Source organism: Macrotis lagotis, chromosome 1, assembly GCF_037893015.1.
Source record: "Macrotis lagotis isolate mMagLag1 chromosome 1, bilby.v1.9.chrom.fasta, whole genome shotgun sequence".
NCBI classification, from domain to species: Eukaryota; Metazoa; Chordata; class Mammalia; order Peramelemorphia; family Peramelidae; genus Macrotis; species Macrotis lagotis.
In genome coordinates, this window is record NC_133658.1 from 434,340,935 (window position 1) to 434,358,045 (window position 17,111).

The following is a 17,111-nucleotide window of genomic DNA, read 5'->3' on the forward strand; positions in this document are numbered from 1 at the left end:
TATTAACTGTTTTAAAAATGAACTATTTTAGCATAGTGTCTTCCCAGTTGGTTAATTGGGGATGGGGGCCTTGTTAGATGCATTCTCTGCTAAGTGAGAGAGTTTGCCTTGTAAGTACAAGGCCCTTACAGAAAGGAAAGTGTCATAACAATATATTATAATTATAATTTTTATCTGGATTATAATATTTGTCTGAATGCAGTATTTATCTCTAAATATTGAAAAAAGAATACAATATTTCTCTCTGCCTAGTGTCTCTCTGATTCAATTCTTCACTGGGGGGAGGAAGGGTGTCAAAAAGTCAAGTTTATAAGATGGGAAGGACAAGTCTAAACATGTGAGAACATTTGAGGGGAGGACACTGGGGGGAAAATCAGGATCTTCATGACCTTCAAACTCTGATAGATTAATAGTAACACATGGCAACTAAGGAAGCTAATGTTATCTTGGACTTCATTAACAGAGTCATAGTGTCTAGGAAGAGGAACTTGGAGCTTTACTCAGGTCACTGTCTGGACCAATCATATACTGTGTAGTGTAATTACCTAATCATTTCATTGTATGTGATAGTCTTCTACCTGGGACTGTGAGCTTTTTCAGGGCACATGTCCTGAATTGTTTCCTCCTATTCCCACTCCTGACTATTAGAAGAGGACTGAGGTCTGCTCTTCCTCTGCCTCCTCCACATCATCATACACTGGAAGTGCTCAGAATGGGTGGGACTAGTGCTGTAAAAATTAAAATGCCAGAGCTGGGAGGACCTTAAAAGGGATAGGATTTCAAATCCCTTATTATGTATGGATAGGAAGACAGATCCAGAGAAAGGAAGGTACTTATTCTAGGTCACTAAAAGCCAGGTTGTTTCAGACTACCCAAATGCATTATTTTTGACTGACAAAATTGTGCAGATTTGTCTTTTCTAAAACGTTTTCAGAGAATACACATATTCTGGTCTGTATTCTAGGACCAAGAATGTTTGGAGGGAAGAGAGCCAAAACAAAAGCAGTTGACCCAGGAGAATGAATACAAAATGTATTTAGGAAGCGACCCATTTCTTTTTTTTTAACTTGCTATTTTTTATTTTTCCAATTTCATGTTATTCATTTACTTGGATATTTATGCTACACATTTTTCTAACACCCTCCCTTCCTCTGTCCCTCCCCTTAGTGGTGAACAGTCTAGTAAAAGTTGTACATCTTTAATTGTATTTAAATGCTTACATATTAGACATTTTGTGTATAAGTAATTAGGACTGTGACCCATTTTTTAGTACTATGCCTGCACATTATAGGCATTTAATTATTGTTTATTTCCTTCTTTCTTTTCTTCCAAGTGAAGCCAGATGTGAATGCAAAGTATACGCAAGAATTGACCTATTTTCTGAATTGCAGCTAAGAAACAGTGTTATATGAGGCTCTAGACTAGGCACAATATCACATGACCACAAAGATCCCTTAAAACTCAGAGTCTAAGGTTCTTTGATATTAAGAGAGAAGCTATGGGTGTGAGTGGGACAGAAGCAAACAGCTTTTCCATTGAGTTGTGGGGAGGGAGAAAAGGGGGTGAGAATGGATAGATATTGATATGGGCTGAGTGGATCCATAGCTACCCTGGTCCTAAGAAGCAGCGGCAGAAGGAAATGAGGCTGTGGGAAAAACAACTCAGAGAACATTGAATAGACAAGTCAAGTCGTGTGTCTGAGATGCTCACCTGGATGTATGTGCATACTTGTCTGCAGTTGCCTAATGGTGCCCATACTGAGAACACCCAGACAGGCAGAGTCTGACAAACCCATTTCTCCCAAGAGTGTGCCACTTCCTTGGGATTCTGGGGAGAGAGACAGATGTCAACTTTCCTGACATCGGCAAACAGTGGTGCTAAAATGTACTTGAAAAAAAATTTAAAAAATAAAAATGTACTTGGAGCAGAATATGGAACACATGGAGGACGAGGGAGGGGGAAATTAAAGGGGATATCAGAGAATCAGGGGGAAGAGAAAGCTGTTTCAGCACAACTTCATGGAAACAATTGCAATGGAAATTTCCATATAAAATTTTAGACCACCCCTTTTCCAGTGAAAAAACTGAGGATCAGAACAGGGGAATGATTGTTCTCAACTCAAAGTCATACAGTGGCAGAATTGGGTCCAACCAAGGTTTTGCTCTTCAGTGAATACCACTAGCTAATTCAATTCAACAACAAATACTTCAAAAGTATTTTCTATGTGCAGAGTCTCACTCACAGGCATTAGAAATACATTGTCCCTGTCCCCAAGGAGCTCACAGTCTCATAGGGGGAAGGACATGTACATAGGTAAAGTGCAATGCAAGACAGAGGGGCTTATAAGTATAAGGAGCAAGGCAAAGTCTTAAGAGAAATTTCCACTTTCATGAAAGGCTCCCATATGTGTGAGAGCAAGGAGGGATAAAGAGGACAGGCAAAGTGTGAGACCAGATTCTAAACCGGATGGAGAGCCTGGAATGCCAAGCTAAGAAGTTGATTTTGTCCATAATCTGCCCTTTGCATTGGTGGGCAAAGCAAGTGTAGGAGTGAGGACAGACTGTTCTTTCACAAGGATAGTCAATATTTTTGAGTATACTCTTTGTGCTTTGTTGGTTTTTCTTGGTCATTTGGGGAGGAGGTGGTTAGTAATGATTATGTTGGAATGTGGGGAGAGCACTCCACCCTCCCAACCTTGCCTTGTAACAGTAAGAATGTTTACTAATTGTGCCTGCCCTTTCTATAATTTCAATTCAATAAATAAATTCAACTCATCATTCATTAAGTATGTACTATGTATAAAGCATTGTGCTAGGAGCTAGGGTTCCAAAGATAGAAATAAAAGTCACTGTCCTCAAAAAAATTGTATTTTTTTTTTACAAATTAAAAAATTTTTAATTTACAATTGTTTTTTGTTTTTACAAGGCAATGGGGTTAAGTATCTTGCCCAAGGTAATTGGGTGAGGTAATTATTAAGTGTCTGAGGATGGATTTGAACTAAAGTCCTTTTGATTCCAGGGCCAGTGCTCTATCCACTGCACCACTTAGCTGCCCCCAAAAGCTTGTATCCTAATGTATTGGGCTAACCTGATATACCAATAAGTATACTGCAGAGTAAAGAATGAAGGGGGCAAAGAAGAGATGGGGACAAAGTGCCTTGGAAATTTTAATTTTTGGTTTTTGCAAGGCAGTGGGGGGTTAAATGATTTATCCAAGGTCACACAGCTAGGTAATTATTAAGTGTCTGAGGCAAGATTTGAGCTCATTGAACTCCAGGTTCAGTGCTCTATTCTTGTGCCACCTGGCTGCCCCATACCTTGGGAATTCTTGAAGAGAGAAGCTCCATTGGGCTTCTATTTCCTGATAAACACTTTCTCAATTCTCACAAATGGCAGGTTTTTAGAACTGAAAAAAGACCTTAGAGATAATCTAATTGAATCCTCTCATTTTACACATGAGAACATTTGGCACATAGAGAGGAAATGACCCAGTCACACTGTAATTAAATATCAGAGATAACAAATCCTGAAACTTGAGTCTTTTAACACCACCACATTTACTTTCTCTCCCCATGTATCCCAGTGTTTTAATCAGGGTTGATGGTTTAATCTCCATTTTACAGATTGGGACACTGAAGACCAGAGAAATGGCATATTCAAAGGCTCATAGTGGACTGGAACTCAGGTCTCCTTACAACTCAAGGTTTCTTGGACTCAGTTCTGGTTCTGTCAGTCTCCTTTCCAGTCACAGTCCCTAGGTTTCCTAGCCAAGGGACCTCCAGGGTTTTGCCTTCTCATTGTATGTGACACCATTTAGTCTTCCAACTCTTATTCTTTCACTCAATCAGTTAATGACCAGAGTGTATCCATGACAGCTGTGGAATGATTATTGGCCTTATCTGTAAAATAAGAATGATTATTCTTGACTTGTTGGTCTGTGCTTAAAATCTCACAGAAGATAATTATGTTCAGATTATATTTGAAATTGACTTTGAAGAAAGGTTCAGTATAGTTTTGGGCATAGCCAATGTGAGAATTTGTTTTCTTAGACTTTGCATATTTTTATAAAAGTTTACTTTTTATTGTTGTTCAGTAGAATATGGAGTATAAGGAAAAGATAATAAATGCTTGTAATAAATGAAAGAAAATTTCAGAACTATGAGTGTAAAGGGGATAGATTATCGGGTGTGGGTGTGTGTGTGTGTGTGTGTGTACCCAAACATATTCTTGTATTATAATGTAAGTTGTCTCTTGCAGGTAGGCACCATTTTATTCATTATGTTTGTAATTCCAATGCTAGAACAGTGTCTGGACATAGGAGACACAAATTTTTTTTGTCAGATTGATGGTAATTTTGCTTTGTACCACCAGCATTTAGCACACTGAACAAAGTAAGTACTTAAATGCTTGATGACTGACTACCTGGAAAGACTGAGGGAGGAAGGAAAATTCATGTGTAAACTGAAAAGGGGGAAAGTTTTACAGCTAAAAAATTGGAAATAATAGTGATACTGTGTCTTGGAAACTTCCTTGCAGAACTTTCCATAGAATGGGTCAGGTACATTGGCCGTCAGTTCTTGATCCAATGTAGTTTTCGTAAAACCAAAGAAATATCAGCTGTATCAAGAGGATGAGTGTTACTACCATCAGAGAAAAACATCTTGGAGCTAGGCCAGCTGAACATAGGATGACTTCTGTAGTCAACAGCAACAAAAACAACTTTTAATTAAATAATTAAATTGTTAGGCAGACAAATCGATTTATTCTTTGTCTCTTCTTTTCTCTACCCACTCTTCCATCCCAAATATACACACACAAGTCTCTCTTTCTACATATACACAAAACACATTCCCTCATTTCTATGTCCAATCTCTGTCCCTCATCCTGAAATATCTTCTCAATCATCTAAGTCCTGCCTGATCATCTTTCCTTCCCCTAATCCTTATATAAGGAGACTGTCAGCATTCAGAATGATTGTCCTTCAAAGTCCCTAACCTTCCATGACCTGTTTCTTCCTACTGCCCCAGTCACCAAAAAGGAAGGTCACACAATAGAACTGATTACCAACAAGTACTCCACTTCCTTAGAACTCTGACATTCCACTAACATTCCACCTCTCTCTTTGCCTAATCCCTCACTAATTGTCAATTGATTAATTGACTGATTCCTTTAAAAAAAAATTCCCCTGAGCTGGATCCTCCAACAATACTCCAATAACTCTCCTCCCTTCACGGCTAAACTGTACAGATTACAGCTACTCGATGACCTTTCACTCATTTCTCATTCCTTTGTAGTATAACTTCAAAGTCATACTTTGACTGACTGTCAATCCTACCATTCTACAGAAACTACTATTGTTAAGGTTATTAATGCTGGGGGTTTTTATAATTAATTTTAAAAAACTGACATCTAATTTCTCCCCACTTCCCCTTAATGAGAAAGCAAGAAAAACAAATGAGCACATTGGGCATATTTTAAAAAAATATATATTTCCATTTGCACTCTGAGTTCTTCACTTCTCTTATCAAGAGGTAGATATCCTCTTTCATCATCAGTCCTTTGGAATTGTGGTTTATCGGAGTTTCTAAGACTTTGAAAGTTGTTTATCTTTACAATATTGTTTTCCTGGTTCTGTTTACTTCAGTTTGTATTAGTTCACACAGATCTTTCCAAGTTTCTCTGAAACCATACCTTTCATCATTTCTTACAACAAATGGAATTCCAAAACATTCATATACCATAGTTTGTTCAGTCATTCCCCAATTCTATAAGGCCTCTGCAGATATTTTTGTACATATGAGTCTTTTTCCCCTTGGCTTTCTTTAGGGGACAGACTAAAAATGTTCTTTTAAATAGTACAACTCCCCCCCCCCCCCCCCCCCCCCCCCCGCAGTCCTCATCTTTTTTTTTTAACTTCTTTGTGGTTTTTGATCATTTAATTAACCCCTTCTCCTGGATATTCTCTCCTCATTCTCTTACCTGTGTTTCCATTGTCAGTTAATCATCAAGGCACCATTCCCTATCTATGGGTTGAGTCCATTGCATATCATAGGCTTGTGGGATCACAGCCCTAAAGTTTGGAGGGGACTTGAAGGGTATCTACTCCAAGCCTCTCAGTTTACAGATAAGGAAAATAAGACCCAGAGAGGGAAGTGACTTACCCATCATCCCAAGTTTTGTGGTTTTTTAATTTAAATATTTAATTTATTTATTTTTCCAACTACATGCAACAGTAGTTTTCAACTATCATTTTTTGGGCAAGGTTTGAAGTTTTACATTTTTCTCCCTCTCTCCCTTTTCTCCTCCCTCTCCCTGACAGAAAGCAATTCAATATAGGCTTTACATGTGTAACCATACTGAACATAGATCCATTTTAATCATGTTATATCACACAGGTTTTAAATAGCAGAGCAAAAATTCAAACTCAGATCCTTTGTTTCCAGCATCCTCCTCATCCTTCCTTTTCAAGTTCAAGAATCATTTCTGTCCAGATGTCTTCTGAATTTCTATATACAGATCATATTTCTTGCCTGTTTTCCAGTCTCACTTTACCATCTGCCTACTGGACATTTCCTGAATAGCCCATCAACATGATCATACTCAGAGTCTGAAACATCCCTTTCTCATATCCCTGTAACTGTTAACTGTTCCTTCAGTCATTCAGTTTACCAACCTTGCAGTCATAATTATTTTTTTAAATATTTTATTTATTTGTTTTTCCAACTAGATGCAATGGTACTTGCAATCATTCTGATTCTTCACTTTCCCTACCCCTTTTCCCCATTCATATACAGTTGGTTGCCAAGTCTGGCCAGTTTTTTTTTTTTTGGAAACATTCCTTTATTTATTTTAAATGCTTTTTTCATCCTTTTGTTCAAGTGATGCAGAATGAACAAACCAGAAAGAAAAGTGTACATAATTATGACAACTGCATAAATGAATATATACCTTTAAGTGACAACTAAATTTAGAGCAAAATTATTAGGCAATCATGACATTAACATATAAATCAGGCCTTCATCTTTTTTTCTTTTTTAATCAATAGTGAAAAAGTCAAATGAAGGTTGCATGACTGCACCTTGCAACCTTTTTATGCTGCTTTCACTTTTTTTAAGAAAGATTTTATTTTGTTTTACAATTTTTCCCTCATTCTTGCTTCCCTCCCCCCAACCCCCACAAAAGGCATTCTGTTAGTCTTTACATTGGTTCAATGTTATACATTGATCTCAGTTGAATGTGATAACAGAGAAATCATATCCTTAAGGAAGAAAAATAAAGTATGAGATAATAAAATTACATAATAAGGTAATGCTTTTTTTTTTCCTAATTTGAAGGTAATAGTCTTTGGTCTTTGTTCAAAGTACACAATTCTTTCTCTGGATACAGATGGTATTCTCCATTGCAGATAGCCCAAAATTGCCCCTGGTTGTTGCACTGATGGAATGAGCAAGTCCATCAAGGTTGATCACCACCCCCATGTTGCTGTTAGAGAGTACAATGTTCTTCTTGTTCTGCTCATCTCACTCAGCATCAGTTCATGCAAATCCCTCCAGGCTCCCCTGAATTCCCGTCCCTCCTGGTTTCTAATAGAACAATAGTGTTCCATGACATTCATATACTACAGTTTGCTAAGCCATTCCCCAATTGAAGGATATTCACTTAATTTCCAATTCTTTGCCACCACAAATAGGGCTGCTATAAATATTTTTGTACAAGTGATGTTTTTACCCTTTTTCATCATCTCTTCAGGGTATAGACCCAGTAGTGGTATTGTTTGATCAAAGGGTATGCACATTTTTGTTGCCCTTTGGGTATAATCCCAAATTCTGGTCAGTTCTTCTACACCATATTTCCTCTTCATTGATGCATCCACACACCCCACCCCCATTCCCACCTCTTTCAGGTACTGATGACTTCTCACCTATATTAGAATAGAAGATTCCTAATTAATCTTCTTGCTTTCCACATTATTCCTCGGTGACAAAATAATCTTCCTAAAGCACACTCACTCAAGAATTCTTGGTAACTCTCTGTTTCTACTAGGATGAGATATTAACTCCGCCTAAATGCTGCATTCAATCTACTAAAGGGAAATTTTCTTGATTTCCCCTAGTTATTAGTTCTTTCCCACCTTATTATCTTGAGTTTATTATCTGTTTTCATGCATACTTTAAGTTGTAAGCTTCTTGAGGGCAGGAGTTAGCTTTCTTTTTGTTTGTATTTGTTTCCCCATCAGTTATCAATGTACAGGACCCATAGGGAATGCTTAAGATGCTTGTTCCAGAGTATTGTTGCCTTGCCTTTCCAGCTTCAGATCCATGATTCTGTGCATTGCCCATCATGAACCCTGACCCTCCATCTCCTGTTTCTTCCAGAACTCTCCTAGGGCAGGGTTCTTTTTTTTTTAAGTTTTTGCAAGGCAAATGGGGTTAAGTAGCTTGCCCAAGGCCACACAGCTAGGTAATTATTAAGTGTCTGAGACCAGATTTGAACCCAGGTACTCCTGACTCCAGGGCCGGTGCTTTATCCACTGCACCATGTGGCCACCCCTAGGGCAGGGTTCTTTCTTGTCTGTCCAGCATTGGAAATTGAATAATTAATAAAATCACCAACATAAACACTGAACTTTGGGGTGCAAGGAGCATCTAACTGATCAGAGAGAAGATTAGTGGCAGTGGGGGTCAGGGTGGAGGCAGTGAGGGAGTTTTGTTTCTTTTTGTCTCAGGTCCACATGGTTGGGGATGGGAGGCAGGTAGAGAGGGCAGGGAGGGAGAGTTGTCAGTAGAAGGAAATGAACAGGAACAAAGGTGGTAGGGGAGGAGCCATCCAGTACTGTAAAATTTTAGAGGAAGGAAAATTCTCTATGGGAACCAAGGTGGTCGGGATAGCTCTCTTGGAATAGACTTAGCAAGTCCCTGAGTCTCTAGGAACTTCAGCTTTCTCCCCTATAAAATGAGGGCAAACACCTGTTCTCCTTCCTTCCTGATACTCTTGTGAGGCTGTGATGAGAGAATAGATGGGCAAGTTCTATGAAGATATGAATCCTCTTATTAAGGGGTTCACAAGCTGAGAAACCTTGGCTTCTCCTCTTTCATAAATGAGCATTCTCACTTAAACTCTCAGGCCTTGACCAGATGGGCTTTTCTCTGCTACCTGTGGGCTGACAGAATCAGCCCAACCTGACCTAATGAACAAGTAAGGCTTCCTCCCAGAGTTGGGGGCAGAGGAGAAGGGAGAGTGGTTATCCAGCATCATGGAACCCAATAACTGCTTTCCTAAATGTGCCCATCACTTCTCTTACCCAGAATCTGATCAGTTTGACTATAAGCTCCATGTATTAATCTCTCTCTATTCAGTTTGCTTAGCATGCTGTTGAGCTTTGGGACAGACAAAAATTGTCAGCAGAGCCAGTTTCTATGCCTGTGGAAACAGGACCCTGAGGATTGTTTCAGAGGAACAAGCTACTAGTACATTAGCAGCATACTAAACTGCCTTTTCTGTCCTGCTTCTTGATTACAAAGAACTTTTCTTATGTGGTAGGCAATGAAAAGATTATTATTCCTAGTCTAAGAGAGAAGTGGTTTTTCTAAGGTCATATAAGCAAACAATTTTTAAAGAGCTTACAAGTAATAATAGTTATCATTTATATAGAGAAATTTCAGATTTGCAAAGCACTTTACAAATATTCATGTTGGATTGTCACAACATCCCTGGGAAGTAGGCCTTGTTATTATTCCCATTTTACAGATGAGAAAACTGAGGCAGCCCTGCTATTAAAGTGGCTTGCCCAGAGTCACACAGCTAGTTTCTGAGACTGGATTTCAATTCAGGTCTTCTAGATTCCAGCTCCCACATTTTATCCATTTCACCACCTAGTTGTAATGACCATTTCAAAGGATCAATCTTTTTTTTGGATAAAACCAATGAGGGAATTTGTTTTGCTTGACTATGTATATTTGTTCCAAAGATCCAATTTTTGTTTGTTTTTTCTTTTTTTAAGTAGAGGGAGAGATGGAGGAGGAGAAGAAAAAATAGAATTCTGTTAACTAAAAAAATTTTAAGTAAATGGCATACTTGGAATTTGAACTCAATTCTCCAATGTTCTGTTCACTCTGCCACTGATTAGAACTCATATCTCTTGCCTCTCAGATGAGTGTCCTCTCCCCTCTATCCAGAAGCCTCTCTGTGTATTTATTGGGTCTTCCTCCTCAATTTCCCCTTTTGTTTTGGACACACTTGGCTCTCTGTGTTTGGACCAACTCCAGCAGGTGAGGTCTGAGCGGGGAGATTAACTTCCTGGGTGGAGCAGTATCATGAGCACAGGAGGCTGAAGAGATTTACAGGGTTCACCCAAACCCAGGGAACCTTGTGGCAGCAGCATAAACAGTTAAGGAGAGGCCAGAGCTAGGCTCCGAGCCAGGGCAGCTGTTTCACTGAAAGCATTGTCACAGGGCCAAGAATGCTTCCGTACTGATGGGCCGTGAACTGGACATTTGTTCACACAGCCCATGGTAAGCTCACTGGCCAGGGCACTTCAGGTTCTCCAGTTAGTGCCTAAAGGTCTGAAGCTGAGCAGAGTTTGTCATGGGAATAAGAGCTGGAAACCAATACTTAGTCCCTGCCCCGCAAATGTCCTCACCCCTCATTTGGAATCATAACACAGAAAACATAAGGGCTGGAAGGGCATCTACCCTGATCTGGTGTCCTCATTTTTACAGATTGATAAACTGAGGCCCAGAGAAGGACAGTAGACTCCTCACAAAAAAAACTAGACCCCAGTCTCACATCCTAAGTCTGAAAGGACAAATTCTCCTTGGGAAGTCAGTGAGTATTGAGGGAACTTTCAAAAGAAAGCGGGATATTGTTCAGATTCATCCTAGAGCTCATTTGCTCAGTGAGCAGTGACTTTCTTCCTGTTCCTGATGCTTAGGGGTTGCTGAGAGGACACTCAGTGGCAATGAGAACTGATAGGAACTTTGTAATAAAGGGTCCCTAGAGAGGAGAGAACATCTGCAGAATGAAGGAACCTTCCTTCTCATAGTTTAGTGTGGTCTTTATTCCCTTAGAAGAAATGGCCTTCACCTTCCCTCTTCCCATCTCCCTGAATCTTTGAGGTTATCTCAAATTCAGATTATTTCTGAGAAGTTCCTTCTAAACAACTGGATTTGGAGTCAGAACCTGGATTCAAATTCTAGCCTTGCTATTGTTACGTGACCTTGGGCAAGTTGAATAACGTCCCTGGACCTTCTCTGGGCAACTGTGTTTGTAAAATTAGGGGATGGGTTAAATGGTGTCTGAGGGTTCTTTCCAGTTTCATATTCATAATATGATCCTGTGATCCCTGCCATGAGTTCATCAGATCTCCTCTTAAAGCCTCCAGTAGCTCCAAAGAGCTTATTCCCTCCAGAAACATCCCATTCTGATTATTAGGAAGTTTTTCTTTATATTAAACTGAAATCTCTGTTCTTGCAATTTGTCTCCATTGGACCTGGTTCTTGGTTACTTAAAGGCAACTATCACAGACTCTCTGAATCTCCACCTGTCTCTATAGCTCAATTCATCCATATGCAGTCTGGGCTCCAGGCTTTCATCTCTAATTTACTTCCTCTGGGTGTTGGAGCCCTTACTGGCTGTCCTGTCACTCACTCTGGGGGTGCTGCCGCTGCTGCCATCACTGTCATCACCACCGCCTTCAAGGATGGGAAGGCTGTCTTGGAAATCTCCAGTGTACTTTTTGCTCCTTGCTTGTTGCTAGGCAGCCAAAAAATTTTTGGGCTCATAGAGGAGCTAAAAATACTTCATATCCTACCTTGGAAGTCCCAGAAACTCCTGATGTTCCTGACTGGGTAGGAGAGTGAACTGAGGAGATTCTGATTCTCTCACACACCTCCCTCCTCCCTCTCCATAGTCTGCACAGTAGTCTTAACACAAAGTGATAGATCCCATTAGAGATATTGTGTAAAGCGATCCCTGCAGTGGGAAAGAAAGGAGGGAATAAACAATTATTAAGCGCTTGCTGTTTATCTGGCACTATGCTAAGTGTTTACAAATATCATCTCATTTTATCCTCACAAGAATCCTGGAAGGCTGACACTATTATTATCCTTGCTTTACAGTTGAAGAAGCTGACATAGTCAGAGGTTAAAATAACTGGCTCACCCAGCAAGTAAGTTTCTGAGGTTGTATTTGAACTCATGTCTTCCTGACTCCAGGTCAGGGCTCTATCTACTGAACCACCTAGTTTTCTCTATGGAAAGGAGAATAGACTAAGAGTATGGTCCAGGGACTCCTGGGAGTTCCCAGGACATTTTCAAGGAGTTCATAAGGTTAAAGCTATTTTTATAACAATACTAAAATGTTTTAATTTCTAATACAGTAAATATTAAGATGGCATTGTAGGTTGTAGATAGCTGTGCTAGAGGAGAAAAAGGTTGTAGAGGAGACCAGTTTCTTAAGTGACCTGGATCAGCTTTTCTATCATCTCTTACATCTTAAGGAGAGTTCAGGGGACCTTTTCTGCTCACAATATTTGATCCTGTTTTATAAACTTAAAATACTCAGCTTTCCTTTCTTTTAATAAATCTTGTTTGGTTATCTATAGTTGCTTTTTTGTGTTGTATTTTGGTAAGCTGTTGCCCTAAAATACACTTTCTTGGTATTTTGTGAGTTTTTTTGTTTCGTTAAAACAACATAAAAAAGATATTTGCTGATGTCACAGTTCTGCCTGCAGAAAATCATTGAACATTGGAGACAGACTAGACAGAATCTGCCTGAAATAATCAGAGGGATCAGAATAAGCTGGGAACAGGACACCAGATTCTAAATAGAAGTCGTGGGAAAGATCCTCTGACCTGAATTGCTCTAAGGAATTTAAAAAATACACACACAAAAAAACAAAAACAGACTTGGGTTTCTCCCTCCCAAGCCTGTACTGACTGGGCCAATCAGATGCCAACCAAGAGCCTTAGCAGTAAGTGATGACTTGATGAAGTGTCCTCTCTACACCTGCACTGGCCTGAGGCTGTGCCATTACCCAATCTCGATGGCCTCAGTCTCCCACTCCTGCTTTATTTGTCCAGCTGCTTCACTATGAGGAGATGGAAAAAGATTATGTATCTTCCCCTTGGGAATATGGTTGGGGAAGTAAGATACCCACTCAGAACAGTAGAATGCTATAGAAAATGCTGTAATAAATGCTATAAGAAAAGCCTCCAAAAATGAGAGTAAAGTCAAGTCTTAGGATGTCAGAGCAGGGGGCCTTAAGAGAATGTCTACTCCAACCTCTCATATTGCTGATTCAGGTCTAGGAAGGGGAGGGGACATGAGTCCCTTTTTATCAGAATCCGACTTTTTATCAGAATCAGGACCTGTAGATTTTAGTCCTGCAGTTACTCCCACAGAAGCCTGGAATGGAGAAAGACTTTCCTGTGAGTCAGGAATATTCGTGACCAAAGAAAGCTGGGGCAGATGGAGAAGGCAGCCTGCTACCCTTGTTCAGATAGTTTGGGGGCTGATGGAGCGGGTAGGGGGAGAATACAGGAATCAAAAGTTTCTCAAAAAAAAGAACATTCATTAGAGGGTGGGGTGAGATGAAATAGATAACAAGAAGACTCAGAACTTGTCATAAAAGGCCTTTGTGGGAGGAGAATGAATGGACTACATAAATTTCTTTGAGTGAAAATCCTTCATTCCCTGCCCAGGCTGAACCCTCAGGAATCTGATATAGAACTTTGATCCCCAGGAACCCTGGGGTCAAAGAAGAAAGAAAATAGCCTTTCCCCTTATGTTGCTCCCCCCCCTCCCAGTCTCCTTGATGACTTCATGATCTCCCTTAAATAAACAGTGCACCCATGCAATTCATAACCTCTCCATCCCTCCTCATCCTATGAGATGCTCAGCTAAAGAGGTTCTACTCCATGTATTGGAGACCTCCCTCTTGTCTTTTAGTATCTCAAGGGAACCACTATAACTGTCTGGCTATTGTCTTATTGTGGCTATATGACTGGCCCACCTTCTTTGCCTGGTCACACAGGTAGAAAGAATAAACACTAACTAGACTGTTACTGTATCCTGGGGGGTTGAGGAAAATTAGAGTGACTCAAGTAGGTGGAGTCAGTCTAGGAAGACTTTGGTGAGGGTGGGGCTGAGTACTGAGGTGAAGTTTTCATGGAATCTTAGATTTTTAGAAGTAGAAGATAGTCTAAAATCTTGCCTAACCCCATTATGTTAGAAATTTACATAGAGGGGAAAGGAAACTTCTCTACTTCCACCCCCAAGTTTTTCTAAAAGTTTGGGAAAGACGGAAAAGAGGTGTGTTTGCCAAGGCAATCATAAAGAAATTTAGGTTTGTTTTTTATCTCCTTCCTGCCTTTAGACTTTGACCTACAGAGCCTGTTTCAGATTTTATTTTGTACTGAGGCCCTCCCCATGGGAACTGAGAGCTCCACATTCTTTCCCTCTTCCTTAAGACTCTCACTGGACAAGTGACCCAGTCTTGGGGTTTGGGGGTGGGGGAGATAATTGGTTCCATTGGGTGTCTTATTCTGAATAAGGGCTCAGATCAATAACCTGTTGTATGATACCGAAATATATCTCCTCTAAAGATCCTGATCTCTCCTTGCTTCCAGCAAATGGGCAGGGCCGGTTTCAATGAGAACACCTGTGCTTCCCACCTGAGCCAAGCTCCTACTGCCCAGGCTAGCCAGGACATTCCTTTTTCGTAATTCAAGCTCATCAAACTTAAGAACCAGGTGTCTCCAGGGCCACTGGGCTAGAGTCTATATGGACCCAGAAAGAGCCAGCCAATAATAGGAACCATCCTCTCTAATGAAGAAGGGACAGTGACCCCTGTCATATCAGGCATTAGCCTACAATCAGGGTGCCATCAATTTAGAGCTAGAAAGACCAATTTAATCTCACGTTCTTATGTTAAGAAACTGAATCCCAGAAAAGGAAAATGACTTGCCTAAAGGCAAATGAGTAGTCCATTTCAAAAATAACATTCCATCTCAGTCCGCCTGATTCCATTTCCATGTTCTTTCCACAAGTTTGTACTGCCTTTTTTCAGATATTCCATCCCTGGATCTCTGCTTTGTCGTTGTTATTGTTTTGCAAAGCAACAGTAATTATTAAGTGTCTGAAGCCAGGTCTTCCTGACTCAGGGTCAGTGCTCTATCCACTGCACCACCTAGCTGCCCTTGGACCTCTACTCTTCTGAAAATCCATTTCCATAATTCAAAATATGAAGGAACCCTCAAGTTAAGTAAAAGGACAGGAAAATGATCTATGAATCATAGTATTTTCCCTAAGAATACATGGAAGCTAAATGATTGTCCCCAGTATTTGCAGGCACTTTCAGTGTGACTTATTGGAAAAATACAAACTTCTCAGCCCAGCATTCAAAAAGACTCACCACATTTGGTCCCCAACCTATCTTTCAGTAGTTCTAGATTACTCCTAGTCACATCTTACCCTCTTCTATCTCTGTTTGCACAAACACACTCTGTCCTTGTTGAAACATTTTTTTTCTTTTTGGTCTCACACATGAACTACCTCCTCCATGAAGCCTTCCTTGACCCATGACCCAAGTCACCTTTCCTCTACTATTTTCCTAGACCACTTTATCCAGATCTCTCCTTTGATCCCATCACATTTTTGCTTTATATTAAATTTATTTGAGCACATATTAAATTCCCTCAATGATGGTATGAGTTCCTTTAGATTAATTGTTCAGTTATTCAGTTATATCTGACTCTTTGTGACCCCATGGAAACCAGACCCTTCTCTCTCCCATTATCTCTTGAAGTCTAAGTCTGTCACACTGTCTATCCATCTCAATCTCTGCCATTCGCTTTTCTTTCATCTTCAGTCTTTCCCCTCAGGATCTTTTTCAGTGAGCCCCATTTCCTTATTATGTGGCCAAAGTATTTAAGCTTCAGCCTCAGTATGTGACCTTCCAATGAATAATCTGAATTAATTTCTTTTATGTGTGGATTGATTTGATCTCCAGCATCGTGTTTTGAAATGATTGATTCTGCTTTTCTCAGCTTTCTTTAAGGTTCAGTTCTCACAGCCATACGTTGCCATTGGGTAAACCATAGCTTTGACTATGGGGACCTCTGTGGGCAAGGTGATGATATCTTTCCTTTTTAGTATGGTGTCCAGATTTACCATGGCATTTTTTCCAAAGGAGTATGTATCTTAATTTCATGGCTGTAGCCACTTTCTGCAGTGATCTTTGAGCCCATCTTTTGGGTAGAGACTATATCTGTTCCCCTACCTGAAGTAAGCACTTATAGTTTATTGAATGGGATATATATATATATATATATATATGTATGTATGTATATGTATATAGATATATAGATACATATATATATATATATATCTGTATATGAAGGGAATTGGAAAGAAATCATAAACTATTCTCCTCTCTCTGAATCAACCAGTATTGCCATTGCATATGCACCCACCATTATGGCAGTAATATGCTAGAAGTAGGCAACTAGAATAATGAGCAGGATCAGGATGATAGGCATTTAAGTCTGTATTATCTAAGTATAAACTATTGTCAGCAAGCATTTAAGTACCTACTATGTGCTAAGAACTGTTCGACATTCTGGGGACACAAATACTAACAAGTATATGATCCCTTCTCTCAAAGACTGATGCTCTTATGTCTAAGAAGGCAAATACATTCCCTTATCTTAGTTTTTATTAAACCCTTTCCCCATTTTTCTGCCTTTACAGGTACATGAAAATTTCCTGTCCTACATTGGACACTGTTCCCCTTTCAAGTCTTTCATTCTTAATGCATAATGGCAATACCATAGACAATTTCTAAAAACAACTGGGGAGTACCTGACCTTTAAGGGAGTACTGTCAGACCTTCTCATAGCTTGACCCTTGGGACTGCCTATTGACTAGAGAATCATGGAGTCTAGTATTTGGAGAGCTAGATGACTTTTTAGATAGAGTGTAGTCCGGTGCCTTCATTTTAAGAAATAGAAGCCCAGCAAAGGAAAGAGACAGAGTCACACAGCAACTTAATGGGAGATTGAGAGCCGGAACCCCATGCCCATTTCAGGCACAAGGGGCAGCTGATCTATGCCA

General features: G+C 39.9%; 1 protein-coding gene across 5 annotated transcripts in view; it reads left to right on the forward strand.

Annotated features, from left to right (window-relative positions):
* Positions 1 to 17,111, forward strand: part of INF2 (inverted formin 2) — an 85,071-nt gene that overhangs the window by 20,205 nt on the left and 47,755 nt on the right. Inside the window, exon 2 of one of the 5 annotated variants that reach the window (XM_074213228.1) lies at positions 12,116 to 12,165. The exons of the other annotated variants lie outside the window; for them this stretch is intronic. The gene's annotated coding sequence lies outside the window, so the exon portion shown is untranslated. The remainder of the gene's footprint in view (positions 1 to 12,115; positions 12,166 to 17,111) is intronic. 5 annotated transcript variants of the gene reach the window in all.